At 33.9% G+C, this 23,733-nt stretch overlaps 1 long non-coding RNA gene across 2 annotated transcripts in view; it reads left to right on the top strand.

The window, feature by feature from the left end:
• LOC111093908 overlaps nt 1-23,733 on the top strand; it is an 85,011-nt gene that overhangs the window by 28,048 nt on the left and 33,230 nt on the right. Inside the window, exon 3 of one of the 2 annotated variants that reach the window (XR_005383586.1) lies at nt 1,841-1,984. This is a non-coding gene — a long non-coding RNA (uncharacterized LOC111093908). Of the gene's footprint in view, nt 1-1,766; nt 1,985-23,733 lie in introns of both variants that reach the window. The other variant, XR_005383587.1, reaches the window with a different exon arrangement.

Raw genomic sequence — 23,733 nt, 5'->3', positions numbered from 1 at the left:
ACATAAAACACACTGTAATAATACACCAAAGTACCCAGTACTACTACAGCAATAAATCATTTGGTTTCTATGATCTCATTTTGATTGATTAAAAAAATAAATAATGTTTTGATATTTATATGTTTATCAAAATTTAGGGTAATCCTCTTTATCATCAAAAAAATAAGGATATTTAAGCTCTAAGAGATGAAACCACTCCTCTAAAGTCACACTTATTTTGGCTGCTGATCCATACCTGGAATCCACATCTCATTCTCTGATTCAGTTTTTTTTTTCTTTTTTAAAAAAGGATTTTATTTGTTTATTTATTTGAGAGAGAGAGAGAGGGAAAGACAGCATAAAGCAGGTGAAGGGGCAGAAGAAGAGGGAGAGGCAGATACCCCACTGAACAGGGAGCTAACCTCAGGAACCCTTGGATCATGACCTGAGCCGAAGGCAAAAGCTTAACTGATTGGGCCACCCAGTTGCCCCTCAGTTTTCTTTCTACCAGGAAAGTGGACTACATAGATTACTTATTGGAGGCAGTATAATCAGTAAGCTGACAAAAATCAGCCATACCATTTCTTCTAAATTCCAACCATTTTTTCTAAATTCCAACATGACATAAGAGCATAGATATTAAAAAAAAAAAAAAAAAACAATGATATGTTTTAAAGAATGAACTCGTTCTCAGACAACAACATACGCTGAGATTACCTATATTGGATTAATGTTAAAAGTCAGAAGATTGGGGATCCCTGGGTGGCTCAGAGGTTTAGGGCCTGCTTTTGGCCTAGGGTGTGATCCTGGAGTCCTGGGATCAAGTCCCATATCGGGCTCCCTTCATGGAGCCTACTTCTCCCTCTGCCTGTGTCTCTGCCTCTCCGTGTGTCTCTCATGAATAAATAAATAATATCATTTTTTAAAGAAAATCAGAAGATTGACTATATTAACTGCATTCCAAGTGCCACAAATTAAAATGTTGTATAATTACCATCTCACTTTTATAAATTGGATTTTCATAGAAATTACAGATGAAATGAGATCTTTCAGACTTGAAATATGTTTGATTAAAGTACCAAAACAAATATCCCTGTTTTATGAAAGTCTGCTTTAGGTCACTTCACTTTTATGAACGACATATATTAGTCCCTACTTTTGCTAACTGAAAGAAATTTGAAAAGGATTTTCACTTTTATGAAAAAAGGCAAACAGCAAAAATAGTATTCAGGACTTGCAGTGTGCACCCTGAACAGTGAGAGTGGCTTCCCAAGCTCCTTCCCCAGGAGCTACATTTAGCACCTTAGCATCAAGCCACCATAGCTTTGAACTGTGTTGGTTCTGTCCTTTATCTAGATTTACTTTATGCATTCTTTAGATGTGTCCTAAGGTATTGTAAAAGCCAAAGAGACAGTATTTTTGGGGTCTTGGAATCTCAAAAAATTTTCCATATAAATTAACAGTGATTGCTTCTTCACTTTACACAATTACAGCTTACAAAGGGTTTTATAGGAATGTTTTACATTTGGATAGCAGGTAAACCTTGCATTTGGTTTCTTTCGAATTAATAATTACAGTCCATCACAGATAAATGCTACATTGTTATTTCCTGGAAAACATCTGTCAAACAAGTTTATATAGTATAAAATAAATTTATGTGAGTTTTACTGTAATTACTGGTCCAAAAGCAGAATTATTGGGTATGATGACTAACTTTCTGTGTCAACTTGGCTAGGTCATGGTACCCAGATATTTCATCAAACAATATTCTAGATATTTCTGTGAAGATTTCTTTTAGGTGGGATTAAAATTTAAATCAGAAAATTGAGTTACTTGGTTGGCTCCATCTAATTGGTTAAAGGCCTTAAGAGAAAAGAGACTGACCTCTTCTGAGGAAGAAGTAATTCTACCAACAGACTGCCTTTGGATTTGAATTGCAAAATCACCTTTTCCTGGGTTACCAACCTGTCCTGCAGATTTTGGACTTTTCAGCATCTAGAATCAGGTAAGCCAATTCCTTATAATGTATCTCTCTTCCTCTCTCAGAATTGCCATATAATTCAGAAATTCCATTTCTAATATATACCCCAAAGAATTGAAAGCAGGAATTCAAACAGATGTTTGTATGCCAATGTTCATTGCAGCATTACTCACAATAGCCAAAACCTGGAAATAATCTAAAAATAAATTAAGAGATGAATGAATAAACAAAACATGGTATATACTACATGGAGTCTTATTCAGCCATAAAAAGGAACAAAGTTCTGATACATGGATGAACCTTGAAAAAATTATGTTAAATGAAATAAGCCAGACACAAAAGGGCAAATATTGTGATTCTTTAAAAATATCAATGTCATGATAAATAATAAAAGACTGAGAAGTTGTCAGAGACAGTGGAAGACAAAAGAGACATGCCAACTTAATGCAGTGTAGTAACCTGGATAGGATACTGGAAGAGAAAGAGGATATTAATGGAAAAACTACTGAAATCTAAATATAGTTCTAAATTAAGTGAATAGTACCAATGCTGGTTTCTTTGTTTTGACAGCTGTATTATGGTAATGGAAGATGTTAATGTTAAAGGAAACTGGGTGTGAGGTATATGGGAACTCTATGATCTGCGATATTTTTTGTAAAAATAATATAGAGTGGCAAATTTTATTTTTGCCAAAGAAGCTGTTAGGGAAATGCAAATCAAAAATAAAAGTATGCTAAAATAAGAAGTTTGTTTAAAAATAAATGGGGGAAGTAAATAAAATTACAGGTCCAAACTCAAAACATACACCAAATAAATAAATAAATACATAAATAAATACATAAATACATAAATAAATACATAAATAAAAACAAAACATAAACCAAACTCATTCATTTTTTAAAAGTTGACTGGTAAAAAACCTCTATTTAAATTTAGAGAGAGCTTATTCTATAAGCCTTATATTTTTTTTAAAGATTTTTTTATTTGTTCATGAGAGACACAGATTGAGAGAGGCAGAGACATAGGTAGAGGGAGAAGCAGCTCCTCGCAGGGAGCCCTATGCGACACTCGATTCTGGATCCCAGGATCATGACCTAAGCCAAAGGCAGGCAGGCACCCAATCGCTGAGCCACCCAGGCATCCTTCTATAGGCCTTATAGTCAAGGGCACATATTGTTCATTTTCCCAGCTGGTAACAATAAAGGAATAATCTTTCTGAAATCCAAAATGGGCATCTGAGGAACTGTATCTCCTATAGATATTGCAGTAAGTCAGGCACCTACATCACAGCTAATTTTGTTTTGATATTTAGAAAAAAGTCTCAGCACCTTATAAGCATTAACTCATTTAATCCTCTTCAAAATCCTATATAGTAAACAATGTTATCATCCCCACTTTACAGATAAATAAATCAGGATACTGAGATTATATATCTTGTCTAAGACACTCTGAAGCATATTGCAGAGCTAGAATTCAAATCCAGGAAGTCTGGCATCAGAGTTCATGATCTTAGTTGCTAAATTATATTGTCCTTATACAATTAATTGTATGGCAACAGACACAGCAAAATGTACCATCGAATTCACCGTCTCCAGCCTAGTTTCTAAGCATCCTGAAATTGAACTTAAAAAATTAGCTCTTCAAATTAAAAAGAAACCATATTGGTAAAGAAGAAGAAAAACTTTCACTATTTGCAGAAGAATGAAACCTAAATACTCCACCAAAAAACTACTAGAATTAATAAATGAATTCAGTAAGGTTGCTACAAAATCACTATATAAAAATCCACTGCATTTGTATACACTAAATGATGGAACAGAAAGATAAATTAAAGAAACAATCTTATTTATAATTAGACCAAAAATAATAAAGTACTTAGGAATAAACTTAACCAAGGAAGTGAGTGACGTGTACTCTGAAAACTATAGAACAATGATGAAAGAAATTGAAGATGACATAAACAAATGGAAAGATGGTCCATGCTCATGAATTGGGAGAACAAATATTATTAAAATGTCCATACTAGGGGCAACCTGGATGGCTCAATGGTTTAGCACCGCCTTTGTCCGAGGGCATGATCCTGGAAACCTGGGATCAAGTCACACATCGGGCTCCCTGAATGGAGCCTCCTTCTCCCTCTGCCTGTGTATCTGTCTCTGTCTCTCTCTCTGTGCCTCTCATGAATAATCTTTAAAAAATTAAGAAAATAAACTAAAATAAATAAACTATATCAAAATAAAAAATTTCTGCATAAAGGAAATAATCAACAAACATAAAGACAACCTACTTAATAGGAAAAGGATATTTACAAATGATATATCTAAGAAAAGGTCAGTCAAAAAATATAAAGAATTTATACATCCCAAGACCCCGAATAACAAATGCCATATGATTTCACTCATCCGTGGAATTTAAGAATCAAAACAAACAAAGAGAAAAGGAGATAAACCAAAAAACAGACTCTTACCTCCAGAGAACAAACTGGATTACCAGAGGGGATTTGGGGGGGGGGGGGGAATGGAAGATAGATGAAGGTAATTAAGAACACACTTATTATCATGAGCCCTGGGTAATGTATAGAATTGTCTAATCACTATATTGTATGCCTGAAATTAATAGAACATTGTATGTTAACTATACTAGAATTAGAAAATATACAGCTTTTCATTTACCCATATTTTCCCATAAAAGACAAAGCTTCTATATCATTTTCATGGTGAATTTTCTCTCCCACCATCTCTATAGATTCTTTTTACCATTCCATGGTGTCTCCTATGCAGACTGAATTAGTCCATCAGGGGTTGAGTATTGAAAATATAACACCTTTATTAATATGTTTTCACCTTTTTGCCAAGTTTCACCATTAATCATTGTTATCTGTTTCAAGGCTTGTAGGTAAATGGTCCAATGAAGCTTTTATTCATTGGTTCCTAAACATTTCACGTTCTTTCATGCTTCTCAATGTTAGCTAACTCTCTCTTGTCACCAGTGTTCTTCTATCAACACTCTTCTCTTCCATTTTGCAATAATTGTCATTTATTCTTTTACATATATGCCCCAAATCAGTGTGTGAAGTTCTTTTGCTTTCTCAGACAAATTTGTTATTTTCTCCCCTGTGCTCCTACTGCTTTACTGTCATTCAACATGTATTATTATATATTTCTGATGTCCAAAATGCCTAAATAAAAATAATAATAGAAGAATCCTATTACTTCACAACTTATTGTAAGAAACAAATTATCAATACAATAAAGTCATCTTTTTCTGAGTACTATCTTGATATGGTTATTGTTCTTATATATATTTTTATATCTTTACTATGTTTGTATATCCATAACAGCATGTATTAGCAAACCACATTATTTTAATATTTTAAAGCTTTATATTATTCTCTCTATGTGTGTTACCTCTTTACATATATGTGTGTATGTGCGTGCTCTTTCCTCTACAATGGCTTTTTTTTTTTTACAATGGCTTTTTTGTGAAAGGGGTTTGACATATTTGTGGTATTCATGAGGAAACTTATAGAACCTTTGCATGTCACCCATGTAATTTATTTCATTAATATCCTAGTAATACACATTTTAGACATTTCTAATTTTTTTTTGCTTTTACAAGAAATTTGCTCCAATATGCTTGTACATATATATGAGGTCTTTTGTGTAAGCTACCAAGAAGCGGGAATTGCTAGGATCTAGGGTGTATATATGTTACCTTAATTTTTAAATACTACCAAATTGTTTTCCAAGGTTGTATTCCAATTATACTTAATAATGGTTCATAGAAATTCCTATGGCTTTATATGTTTATCATTATTTGGACTTGCTAAATGTTTTACATTTTCATAATTTAATGGGATGTGACGTCGTACCTCACTGTGCTTTTCATTTATTTTTACTAACTCATATCTTCTTGGTCATCTGTGTTTTTTCTTCTATAAGCTGCCCATTCATTTTCTTCTAGTTTTTATTATATTTTTTATTTTTCTTAATATCTTAAAAATATTTTAAAAATCTATTCTTACATTATTGTTGTACATGCTCTGCAAGTATTTTCTCCAAGCCATGACTATCATTTTGTTTTTAAATGATGTCTTTTGAAACCCATACGGTTTAAAAAAATAATATAATCAAATGTATCAATCAGTTAATCATTTAATGCCTTATACTTTAGAATTTTCTGTTAAAGGAGTTTTTTCCTATCCTAAGGTGCCACATATTTTACCTCCTTTTAATAACATTCAGTATACCAAGTTGCTGTGATTAGTTTACAAGACCATCTTTTCTGTAGCCTGTGATATCCTCAAGGGCAGAGGCCATGTATTATTCATTTTTCTACCCTGGAATTTTATCATGCTCAGTAAATGTTTGATGATTGAAAGGCATGAGCTCCTTATAGGTGCTAGTGCAGGCTTTTGGTATATCTTTCTCACGTGATAACCACTACATTAAATTCTTAACAATTATGTTATCAATCAGGACACAGATCCCCATTGTGTCTCTGACTGTGATATGCTTGGTTAAAAAATTAAATTTAAAGATATTCTACAAAGAGAAGCATTATATATATACTAGAAATGGTATACATGACTTCCTCTGCTTAGCTTAATATTAGCAGTTTTAAGTAGTGAAATCCTGCTACGGAAAATATTTTTTGGAGTTTATCTTGAATTTTGTATTCTTATGTGTATGGCTGGGAATTCATAAGGCATAACATTTATAAATATCTTGGTGGGCATGTTTTCCTTTGTTTTCTGTTGAATGTTGCTCACAATAAATTGTATGTTAACTGTACTTATATTTAGATTTTATAATAATGCTGTAGTTTAAATGGAATTTGTTCCAAACAATTTTGAGCTTCATATGAAGAAATTGTCCAGTATTGTACATTCTACAATAGCCAATTCTTATACTTAACATTTATTGGACTTTTGAGATGTTCTGGACAGTTCAAATATAAATTATATACAACATAAAATAGACATATTCACATTTAGAATTTAGAATGTAAAGATGTGCAAATTGTTACAAACAAGGCAAGTGAATTTTGATATATTAATTGTCTTGACCTTTGTCTTTTTTGGGTAAGCATTTGGAATATCATATGCTCATGTCTCTCAGATAAAGTATGACTTGGAACAAAAAGAGTCAAATGTTTGGCTTTTGAATTTTGAAAGTCAAGATCTAGGCATATGCAAAAAATAGTGGGTCAGTAAATGATGATAGAGTAAGCTTTTCCTTTGAAAAATAACTCAGATTAACTTGACAAAGAGAAGGGAAACTATACTGTAACAAGAGCAATAGAATAGATAGCAGTAGAGATAGCTGCATAGAAATTTTGTGATTTGCAGGGCACTCTGGAGTAACGTTGAAGTCCCATATGCTAAACTAAGGAGTTCAGTTTTATGTATGTGTTTATGTTGTGTGTGTGTGTGTCTCTGTGTGTGTGTGTGTGTGTGTGTGTTAGGAGTTCAGATTTATACCATAAGAAATGGCAAGGCAGGGGCATCTGGGTGGCTCAGTAGGTTTTGTGTCTGCCTTCAGCTCAGGTCATGGTTCCAGGATCCCAGAGTCCTGAGATTGACCCCCGCTTGGGGCTTCCACTCAGTAAAGAGTCTGTTTCTCCGTCTCCTCTACTGTACCCCCTGCTTCTGCTCTCCTTCTCTCTCTCTCTCTCTCTTTCTCTCTCTCAAATATATATGAATGGCAACGCATTGAAGAATATTAAATATGGGAGTAGCAGGATTAAATTTTCATTCCATAATAATATGACTGAAGTGTGAAAGATAGAGGAGGGAGTGGTTAAAACATCGGGCACTTAGAAGTTTATTGCCAGGTCTTATGAACCTGAGCAATTGATATAAAATGGAGAAAGGGAAGAATAATATCTAGAGTGGTTTCCTCGGATGAACTGAGAGGGCTTAATAGTAATTGTAGTAATAGTTAACATTTATGCAGTGGTTGCAATATGTTAATGAGTGGCTAATCAATGGAGGCTAGTAAATATTTAACAACAAGCTATCTGGGTCGAGGGATCAAGTGGGAAAAGGCTCTGTATTGTAGTTTGTCAATTTTTATGATATAAACACTCCCAGTATGGCCACATCAACCTGCCAATGATATGTCACTCAATAGATGTTGGACAGAGATGTGAAAAATCTGCTCTCAGCAGCTGATAGGCGGTGGCTTCAGTAAGCCACTAGATATTTTTTTTACATGTGTTAATTTCATTTAATGATCAGAATATGTCACTTTAAATCAGGGTGTCTTAACCTCAATATTATGCACATATTGAGCCATATAGTTCTTTGTTGTAGAGTGCTATTTTGTGAATTATAGACTGTTTTGGATGATCCTTGGCTTCTACCCTCTGGTTGCCAATAGTACACCCTGATACCAGTTGTGACAACCCAAATGTCTTCAGTCATTGTCAAGGTTCTCTAGGGTGAAAAATCAATTCCAATTGAGACTCATTGTTTTAACGAATATCCTATAATTTTCTTCTTTTCCTTCTTCTCACCTTCCTCTTCATCCTATTTTTTAAAATCTTCTTTTACTTCTTTTTATATTTACAAATGAAGAAATTGAAGCGTAAAAAAGTCACATACTTATTATTGCTGGGTTCAATACATAAACACAGATATTCTGACTCCAAATTAGACTCAAATAGAGATGGAGAGAGAGATAGAGACAGACAGAGATTATATAATCTCATGCTACAATTAATTATTGGATGGCACACAATTCTTTTTCTTTTTTTTTTTATGGCACACAATTCTGATCCCCATTTTACGTGGCTAATAATTTAATCCTTGGCTTAAAGAGTTTCCCTAGAGTATGAGAGGACAACATTTGTTAAAATTATGAAATGACTAACAATATTATAAGATCAAGTTTTGTTGTGATTATTAATATAATTTTCATATCAATAAAGTTTTTTTCTGGCCTATAATCTCTATATCTGTGACTTAGTTTATTTTTGTATGAAATGGGATAGGAATACCGGGGTGGCTCAGTTGGTTGAGCAACTGCCTCTTGGTTTCCACTAAGGCCATGATCTCAGGATCCTGAGATTGAGCCCCACCCCGTGTTGGGCTCCCCACTCAGCAGGGAGTCTGCTTCTCTCTCACTCCCTCTCCCTCTGCCCCTCTTCCCCTTCCCTCTTTCTGTAAAAATAAATGGGTATATCTTTCAAATAACAAATAAGTAAATAAATAAAATAAGATAATAATGTATCTAAATCAAGAATTGTTATGCAAAAAAATAAAGACAGGACAAATACTGTATGATATCACTTGTAAGTGGAATCTAAAAAAGCTGAACTCATAGAAACAGAGACTAGAATGGTGATTACCAGGGGCTGGAGACGGAGGGAAAAGGGGAGATTTTGGATATAGTACAAAGATCTAGTTATAAGATGAATAAATTCTGGGGATCTAATGTACAGAACAGTGATTACAGTTAATAATACTATATTAACTGTACTTGAAAGTTGCTATGAGAGTAGGTCTTAAATGTTTTCACCACAAAAGAAATGGTAATTATGTGATGTGATGCACTATAGTGGTAATTATTTTGTAGTATATATCAAATCAACAGATTATACACCCTAAATTTACACGATATTATATGCCAATTATATCTCAATAAAGCAGAAAAAAGAATTGTTATACATCTTAACTAATAGACGCAATTTGATTAAAGCAATGCCTGAACATATAATTACCTATAAATAACCCTTAGTTTACATAAAGAAATACAAACAAGGAAAAGAGTTACTATTAAAGAGTGACAATGGTTTACATATTTTTAGTTTGATCAGATGTTTGAAAAGTTCTAGGTACATATTTGGAGAAACATAGAAATTCTAGCTCTAGGGATCCCTGGGTGGCGCAGCGGTTTGGCGCCTGCCTTTGGCCCAGGGCGCGATCCTGGAGACCCGGGATCGAATCCCACATCGGGCTCCCGGTGCATGGAGCCTGCTTCTCCCTCTGCCTGGGTCTCTGCCTCTCTGTCTCTCTCTGTGACTATCATAAATATAAAAAATTAAAAATAAATAAATAAATTCTAGCTCTAGAAGATAAGCAGCAAGTTTGCCTAACCACATCATACATGTTACTAAAAAATGAGTGGCTTATGTCTTATATGTATGCCTTATATTGACATTCAATCACTATAATTTTATAAGATGACATAGTAAATATAATCTTATAAGACATATAATGGAAGAAGAGGAAAAAGAAAAAGATGATTTGGGAAACTTGTCTATGTCAATTTCATTTGTTTTCGAAATTTCAAAAAAAATTGTTTGGAGTGTATTTATGTCAGTAGAAAAGTCACCATAATTCTAAAGAACAGTGAACATCAGCATCAATTTACAAAATTATTCTAAACACCTGATCTGATACATGATTTGTCAGTTAGTAGATATAGTCTAAAAAAACTTAGTATGAACAACATTGTTTTATAGTCCCCTTTATTTTTTTTATATGTCCCCTTTAGTTTGTTTTTTCTTTTTAAAATATCTATTGTGTCTTGATTAATGAAGGCGCTCTCTAATTTCCCCAGTGAAGTTAAGAAGAAATTGGATTGACAGTACCAAGTCCAGCTGCAAAATAATACTGTAAAGAGTTGCTATTAAAAGCAAATATTGGAATCCCTGGGTGGGTCATTGGTTTAGAGCCTGGTTTCTGCCCACGGTGTGATCCTGGAGTCCCAGGATCGAGTTCCACATCAGGCTCCCTGCATAGCCTGCTTCTCCCTCTGCCTCTGTGCCTCTCCCTCTCTCTCTCTTTCTCTGTGTCTCTCATGAATAAATAAATAAAATCTTAAAAAAAATCAGATATTGTCAGTCTTCTACTACCTCTGATCTACTGATATTATCTCTATTAAACTTAAAATTTCAAAGTAATTTCAAATTCTGTTTTTGCATATTTGAACAAAAAACTTTTAGCTCATTTTAAGATGAAATTTTTCAAATATATTTTGTGTAACCTTTCTTATCTTTCTAACATGATCACATCTGAATATTACAGTCTCCTAATTCCATGTTTGGCAAAACAGGAGTTTCAGTCCGATTCTTAAGGAAACTGACACTCAGAAGGTCATACTATAACTTTAATACACACAGCAGGTAGCTGCTAGAAATCATGGGAATGTGATCTTCCTTTCCTTAGTGACAAAACCATGCTTGCTTTACATTAACAAAATCATTCGGAAGTCATTTAGGAATGTAATTTAGCTCTGTGAACCCAGCAGGTGTCCTTTCTTTTCCCCCTACTGGTTGTAACATAATGAATATGTCGTTTGCAGATTTTATATTAAAAAAAAAAGTTGAGTTAATATATGCTTTCCATTCTAAATTTCTTAGCCTCTGATATATTTACCATAATAATTTCCAGAAGTTGTGAGCTTTTAATAATTAAACTATTTGAGTATTTTCCAATTTGGTAATACTCATCCACCAAATATCAAATGCTAAGTGCTAGACTTTATTGTAGAGGTATGGGATACACTGGAGAATAAAGACTAATTCCTTTTGTGGAACTCAGGAAGAACTGGAAGAGCAGTAATTAAACAGATGAAATACAATATATCTTAAAATGGTGATAAGTTATCCGAAAAAAAAAAAGTAAGGAAGGGTAAAGCAGTATTTCATTATAAAATACAAAGTAACGTGATATAAATGATCTCTAGAATTTGGGAGTTGGCATTCTTTATAATTTGGAAAATTTGTCTAATCATAAACTAAATTATCAACACCTTTATATGTACAGCTCTACTTCTGCCCTAGGTAACTTAACTAATCCGGTTGTTCTTATTTTGTAAACTACTAAGTTTCCTTTTAATATCTAACTTATATTGCTGTCCTTAATATCAATAGTCTTTATTTTTTAGTTTAAAAATTTTTATTATTTATTTATTTATTTATTTATTTATTTATTTATTTATTTAAGACAAAGAGACAAAGAGGCAGAGACATAGGCAGAAGGAGAAGCAGCCTCCCTGCAGGGAGCCCAATGTGGGACTGGATCCCAGGACTCCAGGATCACTCCCTGAGCCAAAGGCAGATGCTCAACCACTGAGCCACCCAAGTGCCCAAAATAGTATTTATTTTGTAGTTTAAATCTACAAATTTAGAATTTTAAAAGTAGGAAGGGATCTGAATATAGAATTACAAAGTAAGAAGGGTATTGAATAATCATATTTTGTTATCATGGCCAATTAGACCTAAAGAAGTGAATTAAAAATCTAAGGTGCTCTGAAAACCCAGATTTCTTATTTCTCATTCCTTTTTCTTTTTTTTCACCTTATTCTGTTGATATGATACACCTTACACATAGTTATAATAGGCTGTCACCTACATGATGCTATTTTAAAGGGAAATTATTAGGGATTATGCCTTAAAATCATCTCATATGTTAGATGATGCCTAGGAGGCCCCCAATTCATAAACAGATTTAAATTTCAGAAAACCTGGCAAATGTGATATAGTAAATATTATTTTTTATTCACCAATTACTTATGAATTAGGTTTATCACATATTTTCTGAGGTAAGGATTCAATAGTATGGGAAACAAAGGATCTTATCACCAAAATGATGAGGACTGATGGGCAGCCTCATGGAAAACTCAAGAAACAAATTGAATTGTTACCAGTTTCACAATTTGATGTAATAAAAACAACCATGGGAACAGAGGTTCTCCAAACACTAAACTGATTTCCATGAGTAGGAAATGTGGAGGTCATGTCTTCCAGGACATCCTTACCTTCCACTTCCCAGTTCAAACACTTCCCGTCTATTGCTTGAACTATATCTTTAGTTTCTCATTTGGCTATGCCATTGCTATGCTATCTCATCCACTGAATGGATACAAGGTTAGCTTTCTCAAGTTCTGATGTAATTATATCACAGTGTCCTCAAAATCCAATAACACCCCTTCTGCCATTGTTTACAGGAAAAAAATCAAAAAAAACTTAATAAAGAATTTACTTATTTATTTGACAGAGAGAGAGAACACAACCAAGGGGAGCAGCAGGTTCCCTTGGCAGAAGCAGAGGGAGAAGAAGGCTCTCGGAGAAGCAGGGAGCCAAATGCAGGGCTTGATCCCACCTGAGCCGAAGGCTGACATTTAACCAACTGAGTCACCCAAATTCCCCAAAAATCAAAATTTCTGACAGTTAAGATTCTCCCCAATCTAACCCTGCTTATGAATTTTTCCTTATTTACATCTTATATTTGTCTTTCTATAACCTCAAAAAATGCTTTTTAAATATATTTTCATGAAAATCTTTGGAAATAATTGCTTTATTAAATAAAAAGGATCCTATGAAGGAAGCATATGGTTTGGCGAAATAATAAATGGAAAGTAGAATTATATAAAAGATAGTGAGCAATTAGAAGAATGGTTGCTAATTATATGTAATATAAAATGACGTTTTCATAACAAATATGCATTCCACAGAATTATATATTGTGTTGTAGATTCAATTTAGATGGATATCATGTTAGAATGAAATGTTTCACAGATGGAAATTAAAAATGAAATATTGAATTACTGAAATATTCCAATTTCACATATTTATCTTTAATCTCATTGTCCAGGTGGACTAAATCCCAGAAGGAGAGCAAAGTTACTCACTCTGATACCCTGTTTGTTCAGCAAGTAAATTTTAAAACTGAGACATTTTATCTAATGTACATAGAAGTTAGCTATGTTGAACAGAGAGACTAAACAGGAAACTTCAATTTTGGTTAAAGGAGGAAAAAAGTGGTTCTAGAAAGTAGAATTTGTTTGTAAGAATGAAAGACTCAAGATTATTCAGAAAAGCATTATGCATGGATGGAGATAGTGAGATTAGGAAGCTAAAGGTGTGAGCTAGTATTGGTAGCCATAATATATATTATCAGAGATTTAATTCTGAAACTGACTTTATTCACCAAAATAAAAATTTATTTCTTCACATATTTGTTTGTTAATGTAAATAACACTTAAAAATCTCTTCATAAGCATGGATCTAAAAATTGGAATTATTTGGCTCCCAAGGATAATAATTATTCTGGGAATTATCACTAATATCTGGAAAAAAAGCAATTGTTTTCTAGCACCGTGAGTGCTAACAAATAAAATGGTTATTAGCACTATAGACTATAACAGCAATACACATTCACAGAGTGAATGTGAATTTTTTCTTTTTTTTTTTCCTGGAGAATGAGATAGTGGAATTTGAACTCTCTCAGCTAGAATATCAAAATATAAGCAAAACATGCAGGAAAAACCCTCTGAAATTGATCCATTCTTCCATAACTGCATGTTATTACCTTTACAGATGCATTGCCCAAGATACATATATTAATCATTACTTTCAGTTTAAAAAGTCATAGTTCAAAAATCACCCTTATTATTTGTATTTTCCTAATAATAAAAGACACATTTTATTCTTAAATTCATTATATTCAATTGAGCCTACCAACCTGCAGTAACTGACATTTATACATTTTACTGCTTATAGTATTTATCTCAGATGCACCACAGATACATCTTCATTTCTTAGTAAAGAAGAAAATTGTGAGTTTACCCAGACAAAATATTATGCAATTCCCAGGGGTTCTATCTTAGCCTGAGTCCTGTATAAAATAAATAGATGTGAGGCAAAAGAATATGTGCTGGCACTTAATTGAGTAGTACACCCCTCAGAAGGCAAGAGTGAGGGATAAAAAGGGATATAAAGCTGGGAAGGGAGGAGAACAAATACAAGGGGATAGTTTTCTAAGCCAGTAGTTTCCAAACAAGCTCAGTTAACTGCTCAGTTTCATGGGCCATCTCCATGGTGGATCCATGAATTCTTGTATCTCAGAGCAGCCCACAGGGGGCAATGAGTGGTAGGGAGCATTTGTCTTATTTCTGACCACAACATACACAGGCTTCTCCTTCCCTCTCACCGCTACATCCCTTTAGACTAGACTCCCTTGCACTACGGCAGGGTGCAAGTCTGCTCCAGGTGACTGCTGTAAGAGCCAGAGCCAGCTGGGCACTGTGTGCCAATGTGCAGACACACACTAAGTATCTCTTTTTCAGTCTGTGTTCCCCACAGGGCCTAGGCACTTGGAGGCAGAGTTGGTGCAGTTCCTATCTCTGGAAACTTATGCTAGAGCCATACTTGGACCTGGTTCCTGCACTGATTTCTGTAGAGATCCGAACTCTTCCTACTGTAGTGAAAAATGTTTCAAGTCTCCGATAAGCAGCACAATGGTTACTCTATTAATTAAAGTTCCCCAGAGGAACAAAACCAATTGAATGTGTATATATATTAAGAGAAAGGTTTATTTTACTTTGACTCACACAACTGTGGGGACTGGCAAGTCCAAAATCTGAGATTAGGCTGGAGACCCCGGAAGAGTTGCTGCTGTAGCTAGAGTCCAAAGGCAGTGTGTTGACAGAATTTCTTCTTCCTCTGAAGACCTTGGTCTTTTTTCTTAAGTCCTTCAACTGATCGGATGAGGCCCATACACATTATGGAGAGTAAACTGCTAGTCTGCTTAATTCAAAGTCTACTGACATAAATGTTATCACATCTCAACAAAACAAAACAAAACCATCACAGAAACATCTAGACTGGGGTTTGACCAAAAACTGGGTAAAATGGGCTAATCAACTTGACACTGGAACTTACCCATCATAGTCACTTTACTTACCTTAAACATACAGAATGTGTGTCTGGGTGGCTATGAATATACATGTGCATGTATGTATACATGTATTTTTCTTTCACACTTGAGTGACTAGAAAAGTCTTCCTAAAATCTTTATGATTTGCAATCCAAACTTCAAAATCAAATGCAAAATTTTCCTTATCTTAAATCACCTTGCCCTCCAATCTTAGGTTGTTTTCCTTTTGAACTTTGTTTTGTATATGAGGCTGAACATCAGTCTTGTTCCTTTCCTCAATTCTTTCAACCTGAAACATTATTTCCTGCCATTCTCCTCCATTCTTGCAAGACAAAGTTTTGATTCTTTCAGTGACCTAAACTCTCCTATATCTTTTTTTTTCTTTTTCAAGTTAATAAGTTATTTCTTTTATTTAAATTCTACTTAGTTAACATATAGTATAATACTGGTTTCAGGAGTACAATGTAGTGATTCATCACTTACATATAACATCCCGTGCTCATCACAAGTGTTCTCTTTAATGACAATCACCCATTTAGCCTCTCCTCTATCTTTGTCTTTTAGTCTAACAATTTATTCTAAAGCTTTTCAATTAATTTAAAAGCAATACAATTTTCCTGTATTAAGATGATGAGGTAAGGCATTATATACCCCCCCTTCTTTTAAAAGTCACCTTAATAACAGAGGAAAAGAAACAAAAATAGCAACTTTGATGAGACTGGGAGATCATGTAAGCCTGCATTACTCTGCATGAAGAGTAAAAATAATTGGAATAGATGATTTTGTAGAAATGAGGAGGCTAACTTGATGCATACAGAAGAAAGTATCCTCAGCCAATAGATTAATATAAATCATGCAGCTAGCTCTTCATGGTCTTAGAAGTTGAAAAGACATGAAACAAAAGGGGGAAGGGGAAAAAGCCTGAAAAACAGGGGAATAATGTGAGAATCTGTTTAAAGATGGACCTCACATTGGACCTAAAGACCAATTCTATCCAATTCTACTGGAAACAGCATTTCTCCAGGCCAGAAGACTCAGGAATCCTGTCACAGAAAAGCCCTGGGATCATATTCCAAGTGAAAATACCCTCACACTGTCAGTCCTTAGCCCAAGAACTCTAGGTGTCAGGCACTTATACCCTAGGGAAGTGATTATGGCATCATTCTTCAGGGGAAAAAAAAAAAAAAAGAAAAGCTGATTTAAAGACTATTTGCCCCAGAGAAAAGACCACGATCCTCTCTGAATGCAAAACTGGGGGGGCTTCCAATTATTCAAAATCCCGTAGGAAAACCCAGAAATTAATAAGACCCATTCATACTGCTTTAGAAATTGAAAAGACAAATTCTATTTTAGATTTTACCAACTACTGAAGTTGGTCTGTTAGGGGAAAAAAAAAAAAAAGAGGTGGAGGCAATCACACAACTTAATTCCCTGGTCAGTCTCCACTGCCTGGCTTTTTTTTTTTTTTTTCCAGCTCACCTTTATTTTGAAACAATTATGCTGACATGACCTACTAATATAAATAAACAATCAGGTTTACTGTGTCTCTATGTCTGGCTGGTGAGGGCTGGTTGAGTGTGGAGTCTTCCAAAAAGATATTCCGATCAACACTTACGAGCTTCATTCAAATCTAATGCATACAGAAATACTGCCAGACATTCACAGAAAAAGCTTCCAACGTGAAAGGCAGAGTTCAAACAAAGAGAATTAAAGAAACATAGAAACATAGAAGAAGCAGAGAAATGTAATCAGAAGAAAACTCCAAAGAAGTTTAATTTCATAAAGAATGGGGAGACAAGAGCAGGATGTTACATAATAGAAAAAACACAATGCATGTGCACACACACAATATGTACAGTATATTATTTAAATATTTTAATATTTAAAAATCAATAAAGATATTAGAAGTTAAAATTGAAAAAAAAATTACCAGATTGATTTCCAGAATAGAAGCAAGGAAAGGCCCAGATAACAACCAAATGGCAACCCCATGGAGAACATTCCAAATTACAACAAATACACATAGGGGTCTAGTGCTTCAGAAAATAACAAACATAGTGGACAAACTTCTTAAATTGCTTTGGATGAATGAAATTGGATGTAATGTTAGATTTTGTAATATTATTAGACAGAGATAACTTAATAAGAGGTTTAAAGAAAAGTAAGCACACAATAAAGAGAATTATCAGTGTCAAGGGTAATAAAGTTGCACAACAAAGAAAATTTAATCACAGAAACTTCTTGGATTTGGAATAAGAATTTATTCATTAAGACATAAAGTATACAACATTTATAAAAAATATACAAGTACTAGGTCAAGTAATTGTGATTGAAGTATTTTGGGAATATGTTTAGAAGGTAGATAGATTGGTGTAGGGAAATAAAAATTTTCATCTGCTGTAATTGGAAGTCAACCTAAAATTGATAAAATGGAACAATTTGTGCACAGTTTTGGTAGAAATAACTAGGACAATACCAGAATAAATACATATATTAGTTAAGTGGTTGCTTCTGTGAAATGGAACATTGATGGAAAGAGAAAAGTCACAAATAGGGGAGTATATATATTTTTTATTGTTTTGTCATTTATTACAAATATTTCAGCACATTTTTCTTGTATTCATTAATCCCTCTGGATAAAAACAAAAAGGAAAATATCATAGACTTTTCAAAGGAATATTGGACAAGAAGATCAAAATCATTCAAAGATAGAACTTCTAATATAATTATGTATTTCTTCCACACTGTATATATTTTGATAAACTAAAACAATTAAGATACTAACATGTTCATACAACATGATAAATTAAACACTTGGATGTTATTAAACATTTGGTATGAAGATTTTTTATTTGTTAAAAAACAATTGTTTCAAATATATATTCCACAATTTATCTGTTTGACTTTTGGTCTGTTGTGGCATGAGGAATTGTTGTGGTGGAAATATTCTGTATCTTAATTGTAGTATTGGTCATATGAATCTATACCTATGGTAAAACCACATAGAAATGACACAGAATTACATGTGTACAAAAATGCACATAAGCACACTCAAATGACTGCATGTAAAATTGGTGAAATCTGAGTAAATTTGATGAATTGCATCAATGTCAATGTCCTAGTTATGATATTGTACCATACTTACGTAAGATGTTACCACTGGGCATCCAGGTTCTCTGAATCTTTAGTTTTATTTCTCACAACTGCAATGTGAAATCTAAAAAAAATAAAATAAAAATGGACTCTTAATCTTATAAAACATTGAAAGTGGGTTGAGGTCTATTTTCTCAAGTCCTCTGGGTGGATTTCCTGATTTTAAGACACTATGGGTAAATATTAGTCAAGTTTTAATAAAAAATAAGTTTTATCTTTTAGAACCTTATATTTGTATATATTTATTTAAAAGTCAATAAAGTGAAATATACATTATTGCATGATACAGCTCTATAATTACCAACTCTTCAAATGAAGGTCAAAATAATTTTCCCCTGCTGTCGTTAGTTACATATAACAAGTGTAGACTAGAAAAGGTCTTTTAATTTAACCCATATAAATGATTTGCAAGATTTATAATCTACAGTGCTCCATTGGCTAAATTCCTTTAATAAACATTCTTGGTAATCACTTAAACTTTGACTAAGATTGTTTTTATCTTTCCTTACTTAAAAAATGAAAAAGTCAAAGAGCAGTTCTGGAAAAAAGCATGAATGAATGAATGAATGAATGAACAATTTAGAGAGGGAAGTAACGGTGACAACAGAGGTTTAGAAAGAAGTGACACCGTTCTCTCTCTTGGAGCTTTCTCAACTTTCAAATACTACATAGTAGATGAAAAAATCTATTCTGACATAGGAGGCAAAGAGATAGTAAATCTTAGATATGTCAGAAACTTTCTCCAAAGAGAAATTCACAAAATTCTGTACTCTTGGATTAAAAAAAAAAAAAAAAAAAAGGAATTACAGTTAAGGGAATGATTTTAGAATCACCAACAGGGACAAGCTCCTAATGATTCCTGACAGTGCCCCAAAGAAATGAAAACAACTCACCAGATGGAGCCTGTATGGCCTTGCTTCTTGCTTTTTATTCTGCATGTAAAAAATGAAGAAAATTCTCATATTTTTTTCATTCAACTTGTTTATTCATAGCAGAGTTCTTGTTGAGCAAAAATACTTCTTCCTTATAGATCAGAAGGAGGACATAGCTAACCTCAATTTTAGAATGTATCTAAATGAAATTAGTTCCATGTTTATTCAGGATTTGTGTTTTATAACTTTAAAGTCTAGCGAACATTAAAAAAAGATGATTTTAAAGGATTGCAGGACAGGTCATTGTGGGAGACTTGGAATTGGAATTGGAAACTTAGACACACTTGAGAGCTCAAGGACAACTTCCTTTAGGTGATGATGCCCAGCTAAGAAAGTGCATCCCACCTTGAAAGAAAAGATATATAATAAACCCAGAAAAAGAAAAGGGAAAGTTAAATTGTTTAGATACTCTTTTCAACTGCATTCTCCTAATTTTCTAAAATTTTTCTAAAATTTCAAAGTTCAAGCTATAAAGATATTTGTTTTCAAAAGAAGTAGAAGGAGTTGGTTTTGTTTTTATTACATACCAGAGTAAAAAACAATAACCCAAATAAAACAAAAAACACTCATTTTTTTATTACAGCACCAAAAATATATTTGAATTTATCCTATATAAGATGATAGAAATAAAGAGGACACATCTGGTTAATACTACCAAATCAACCAAATGCTTTCTGTTTTTCTCTAGGGGAAATTTATTTGACCTCCTACCACTTTTGTTGGCTTCTCTTCTTCTAGACTGCTGGTTTTAAACCTCCCCCTGTGGCTGCTGCTTTTTAGTCATCTTAGAAAAAACCTGTTCATTGCCTTCTCTTTTAAAACTGATTTCCTGTGGTTTTAACCTTGTCTTTTGCTGGAATCCTCTCCTTGGGTAACCATATTTACTAGCATTACCATATATTACATAATCAGAAATCTACATTATCAACACACATCTACCTACCGTTTCCCACGCGTGTTCCCTATACCACATGTTGAACATCTCCACAAGCTTTTCAAATTCAACATTTCTAGGGACGCCTGGGTGGCTCAGTGGTTGAGCGTCTGCCTTTGGCTCAAGGCATGATCCTGGAGGCCTGAGTTGGAGTCTCCCATTGGGCTACCTGCGGGAAGCCTGGTTCTCCCTCTGCCTATATCTCTGCCCCTCCCCACCCCCTCTGTGTCTCTCATGAATAAAGAAAAAAATCTTTAAAAAATTCAACATTTCTAAACTTTTCCTTCAACATTCCCTTCAATATTCCATTGGCACCACCAATGAATGGTGCACCCTGTGTAGTTGCCTAATCAGTGCCACACAGGACTCTTTCCTCTCCCTTACTGACACATCCGATCCATCATTAAGTCTTATTGTCCACCTCCATCCTTCTCAACAATCTTTGGTTGCTCTGTATTCTAAATATCAAGGTATTGTTCAGATCATTGCCAAGAGAAGGGAAAGTGAGTCAGAGAGGCTACTAAATTACCTATGAAATGTGGTCCATATAAGAACTAATTAAATGCCAATATGGATAGCCTTGTGAATGCCACACTTTGATGAGTAAGAAGAGTTGTTAAAGTGACAGTATAAAAGTTATGCTAAAAAAAAAAAAAGAAATGTCATTTCATCAGCCACAAATGTTGACATTTTAATTAGCAGACTTGCCTTTCCTCTCCCAGCTCATGTCCTATATATCTCATAGTACATGTAAGTTGAATGTGGACTGTTTGTGAAACTGAGCTTGAATATTCAATATGGTTGGCAAAGAAGAACTTTATCTGGTAAGCTGTGACTCTAGCTTGATATTGTGATAATTAATTTGAGTTCTTGAAACCATACATCTTAATAGAAAATTCACAACTCTAGGATGGCTTTTATTTTGCCTACCTAAACACAAGCAATCCTTGTCATTGTGTATTGGAAGCATTTATGGGTTCACAGAAGGAAATGCTTTCTGCTCTCGTGCTTCCTCATATATATATTTTTTGCCAATTCTTACTTTTTCTGTTTTGTTTGTTTCTGGGTTCCTTTTATCTCAGAGTTTTTATTTTACTTTATTTACTTTATTTTATTAGTTGTATTAATATTTGTAATAATCTTCTTATTAATCTTATTCATTAGTTAATTTCCAGGGAATAGGTAATTCACTGGAAAAAATATTCTGCTATGTGCGTTTGTTCAGAAATAAAACTATTCAGATCAGAACCAGTATTTCTGACTTTCCTTAACACTTTTTATCACTTTATTTTGTAGCAAATACTGTTCTAAGTGCTTTATGTGCACTAGCATTGTGTGTACAAGATGCTGTTATGGGTCTATTATGATACCAATGTTTTAAACATGAGAAAAATGAGTCACTATACAGTTAAGTGACCTACCTAGGCCACACCTATATGAAATTCCAGCTGCTTTCTTAAGAACTTAGATATGTAAGGACAAGACTTTTTTTTTTTTTTTTTTTTTTATTACTGAGCTGGGACCATTACACAATCTAGACTGTGGGTTTATTTATGGTTTGTTTCATTTTCCTCCTCATATATCCTTTGTGAAATTTGTCATCATCTTAACATTGTCTTGCAAAACTACTTATTCATAACTCACTATTTTCTAATGATCTTCTAGGTACCACAGTGACATTTTAGACATTTGATACTAAGTAAAATAAAGTGACTAAAATTTTGGTTTTATGGATTTAACATTTAATTTTCTGCTACTATGAAATAGTAAGAGAGAGAATACTGCACGCAGATCATTTCTTTGTTTCCCAGAAACATATTGTAATAGTTTGCTGGAGACACCACAAAAATACCATCCCTTCGGTTGTTTAAATAGAAGAAATTTATTTTCTCACAGTTTTGAAGGCTAGAAGTCCAAGATCAAGGTCTTCATGGGCTTAATTTCTTCTGAGGCCTCTTCTTGGCTTGTAGATATTTGCCTTCTCTCTGTGTCCTCAGATGGTCTTCCCTCTGTCCCCATGCAGCTCCAGTGTCTTCCTGATGCCCAGATTTCTTTTTCTTATAAGGATACTATCCAGATTGGACTAAAACCCATGCTACTGGTCTCATTTAGCTTTAATTACCATTTTAAAGGCCTTCTGTTCAAAGATTGTCAAAGTCTGAAGTACTAGGGGATAAGACTTCAACATATGAATCTGGGGGGGGAACCTACTTTAATTTTTAATACAATATTAATAAATTACTAGAATTGATAATCACTAAACACTGATTTTGCCTTTTTATTTATGTATTAAAGATGTTATTTATTTTTTTCATGAGAGACACACAGAGAGAGTGAGCGAGAGAGAGAGAGAGAGAGAGGCAGAGAAATAGGCAGAGGGAGAGGCAGACTCCATGCAGGGAGCCCGAGGTGGGATTCGATCTCTGGACCCAGGATCACGCCCTGAGCCAAAGCCAGATGCTCAACCACTGAGCCACCCAGGCATCCCTGATTATGTCTTTTTAAAGAATGGACACATTAGGTGCACCTTGGTGTCTCTGTCGGCTGCAGCCTGTCTTCTTCTCAGGTCTCAAGTTGTGATCCCAGAGTCCTGGGATCTAGACCTGTGTTGAGCCTTGTGTCAGACTCCCTGATCAGCAGGGTCTCTCCCTCTGCCCCTGCCCCCTGCTTGTGGCTCTCTCTTTCAAATAAATAAATAAATAAATAAATAAATAAATAAATAAATAAATATTTTTAAAGAATGAGTACATTAGAAAGGATAGTTTGATAAAATACTAACTTCTGGTTACCTTTCTAATACCAGATTTAAGTGTTATTAATTACTGCTAAGTGTAACTGGTCCAAATCAAGTCTAAAAATGAACACACTTTGAAGTATCTTTGTAATTATAGCCTGAAGGGAATATCTAGTATGCTTTCTGAGTTTTAACTCCAGGTTATTTTAAGATTTGGAAATAAAAGGCTTTTACAAGTACTTCTCCCATCACCTTTTTCTCTGTTAGAGGAAGTTTTTAATTTTCTGTATAAGTTTTGAGAAGAAATTAAGAGACTTCAGAGCACATTATTTTCTCAGTGAATTTTGTGCT

This window comes from Canis lupus, chromosome 34, assembly GCF_011100685.1.
Source record: "Canis lupus familiaris isolate Mischka breed German Shepherd chromosome 34, alternate assembly UU_Cfam_GSD_1.0, whole genome shotgun sequence".
Lineage (NCBI taxonomy): Eukaryota > Metazoa > Chordata > Mammalia > Carnivora > Canidae > Canis > Canis lupus.
The sequence above is the reverse complement of the archived record's forward strand: the minus strand, read 5'-3'. Positions and strand labels throughout refer to the sequence as shown.